Below are 3404 nucleotides of genomic sequence, written 5' to 3' on the forward strand. Positions count from 1 at the left end.
CTTGACCCGAATAGCCAAGCGACAGTTATATTCTCTTAACGCCAGCCCTTTGCCAGACCTTGAGGACGTTCCGGTAGTCCGTGACTTTCCGGATGTCTTCCCAGAGGAATTGCCAGGTGTTCCACCTAACAGGGATGTTGAGTTCGTAATAGACCTTATTCCAGGAACCGTCCCGATTGCTAGAAGACCTTATAAGATGGCACCACTAGAACTAGCCGAGCTTAAGAAACAACTCGATGAGTCCTTGAAAAAGGGTTTCATCCGACCTAGTTCATCTCCGTGGGCTTGCCCCGTCCTCTTCGTCAAGAAGAAGGATGGTACGGACCGGATGGTTGTAGATTATCGACCTGTCAATTTGGTCACAATCAAGAACAAATATCCGCTCCCCAGGATCAACGACCTGTATGATCAGCTCGCTGGATCCTCAGTCTTCTCCAAAATGGATTTGAGGTTGGGCTACCATCAAATAAAAATCAGGAACGGGGACATTCCTAAAACGGCCTTTGTCACTCGTTATGGTCAATACGAGTACACCGTCATGTCCTTTGGTGTAACCAACGCTCCAGCCACTTTTTCTTGGTTAATGAACTCAATCTTCATGGAGTATTTCGATAAATTCGTCGTGGTTTACTTCGATGATATACTCATCTACTCCAAGAGCGAGGAAGAACATGCCGAACATCTAAGGCTAGTGTTCAAGAAACTTCGAGAGCATCGCCATTATGCCAAATTTTCTAAATGTGAATTCTGGTTGTCAGAAGTGACCTATCTGGGTCATGTAATATCTGGTAAAGGTATTACTGTTAATCCTGAGCGAGTTCAAGCCGTCCTTAATTGGACTCTACCTGAATCGGTCAAGCAAGTTCGGAGTTTTCTGGGCTTAGCGAGCTATTGCCGTCGCTTTGTCGAGAACTTCTCCAAAGTTGCTAAACCTCTAACCGAACTCCTCAAGAAAGATAAAAAGTTCGAATGGACTCCACAATGTGAGCACAACTTTCAGGAACTGAAAAGACGCCTGACTTCTGCTCCCGTACTGGTACCGCCATACTTCTCTAAGGACTTTGTTATCTACTGCGACGCCTCGCGACAAGGACTAGGTTGCATTCTCATGCAAGATCGACACGTAATTGCTTATGCTTCACGGCAATTGCACCCACATGAGGAGAATTATCCTACTCATGATCTAGAGCTTGCAGCCGTAGTCTATGCACTTAAGACCTGGCGACATTACCTCCTCGGTAATCGTTGCGAAATATTCACTGATCACCAAAGTCTGAAGTATATCTTCACCCAACCGGATTTGAATCTCAGGCAAAGACGTTGGTTTGAGTTGATCACAGATTTCGACTTAGGAATAATTTACACCCCAGGGAAAGCCAACGTCATGGCTGATGCGCTAAGTTGTAAATCTTATTGTAACAACCTGATGTTACAACAAAGTCAACCGCTTCTCCATGAGGAATTTCGGAAGCTTAACCTTCACATTGTTCCTCAAGGATTTCTTTCCACCTTGGTGGCGAAACCTACTCTTACGGATCAAATCATCGCTGCCCAAAAGCGAGATAAGGGAATATCTAAAATCAAGGAGAACATTGCTAGCGGAGGTGCTAGTTGTTTTTCCACAAATGATCATGGTGTTGTGTACTTTGAGAACCGTTTAGTGGTTCCCAAAAACCAGCATCTACGGCAGTTGATCCTTAAGGAGGCTCATGAATCTCCTCTCACCATTCATCCCGGTAGTACCAAGATGTATCAGGACCTATGCCAGAGGTTCTGGTGGACTAGGATGAAGAGAGAAATTGCTCAGTATATTGCTAATTGCCACGTCTGCCGTCGTGTAAAAGCAGAGCATCAACGGCCTGCTGGCACCCTTCAACCCTTAGCTATTCCTGAATGGAAATGGGATAAAATTGGTATGGAATTCATTACCGGATTTCCCAGGACCAAGAGAGGAAATAATGCTATCTTTGTCGTTGTCGATCGTCTTTCCAAAGTGGCCCATTCCTTACCTGTTCGTGAGAGTATAATTGCTAGTCAATTGGCAGATTTATACATCTCCCGAATAGTATCTCTCCATGGTGTTCCTCTGGAAATTAACTCGGATCGAGGAAGTCTTTTCACCTCTCGATTTTGGGAAAGTTTCCAGAATGCTATGGGAACCCGCCTTTCTTTTAGCACCGCTTTTCACACTCAATCTAGTGGTCAAGTAGAACGCGTCAACCAGATCCTAGAAGACATGCTTCGAGCCTCTGTTATCTCATTCGGAATGGATTGGGAGAAGTGCCTTCCATTTGCCGAATTCGCTTACAACAACAGCTATCAATCTAGCTTGGGTAAAGCCCCTTTTGAAGTTCTCTATGGACGACGGTGTCGAACACCCCTTAACTGGTCAGAAACCGGGGAAAGACAATTCTTTGGCCCGGATATGATTCAGGAAGCACAAGAGCAAGTTCGCATCGTTCGTGAAAAGTTGAAAACAGCCCAATCTCGTCAAAAGAGTCAGTATGACCGAAAACATAAGGCTATGACTTTCGAGGTTGACGAGAAGGCTTACCTTCGGGTTACTCCTCTGAAGGGAACCCATCGTTTCGGTATCAAAGGCAAATTGGCTCCCCGTTACATTGGACCTTTTCGTATTCTCGCTAAACGAGGAGAAGTTGCCTACCAGTTGGAACTACCTCCGCATCTCTCCAGAGTCCACGATGTCTTCCACGTTTCTCAACTCAGGCGTTGCTTCTCGGATCCTATCCGTGGAGTGGACCACGAAATGCTTGATCTCCAAGATAATCTCACGTATCGAGAGTATCCCATTCGTATCCTCGATCAGGCCGAGCGTACCACTCGACGTCATAATATCAAGTTTCTCAAAGTTCAATGGTCGCACCATTCTGAGGATGAAGCAACTTGGGAAAGGGAGGATCGTCTTCGACTCGAGTACCCCGCCTTCTTCCCGGAGGAACCCAAATCTCGGGACGAGATTCTTTTGAGTGGGGGTGAGTTGTCACACCCTAGCTAGTTCATGCATTAGAGTGTTGCATCATGTTTATTCTTTCATCAGAAACCTGAAATGGGGATGACAGAACCCCCAGCCCCTCTGAAACCAACTAGGGTTTACTAAAAACTTTTTCAATGAACCTGAAATGCCCTTCTAAAATGCCCATCATTTTTGTCTTGGTTCAGAACCTCTGCCAGAAGTGATGCACATTTTCCTAGGCCATCTCAGGGTTTTTGAATTAAATCATAAATATTTGAATTTGGGCATTTAAAATTATATAAAATAATTAAATGCTCAAATATCTCCAAACTAAAATGTTTCATGTTGGAAATAATCCAACTATGGACCAGGAGTAGTTTGGTGATTTTAGGAGTTGCCTAGGTATTTTTATTAATTCAACAAAGTTGCA

This window comes from Triticum dicoccoides, chromosome 3A, assembly GCF_002162155.2.
Source record: "Triticum dicoccoides isolate Atlit2015 ecotype Zavitan chromosome 3A, WEW_v2.0, whole genome shotgun sequence".
Lineage (NCBI taxonomy): Eukaryota > Viridiplantae > Streptophyta > Magnoliopsida > Poales > Poaceae > Triticum > Triticum dicoccoides.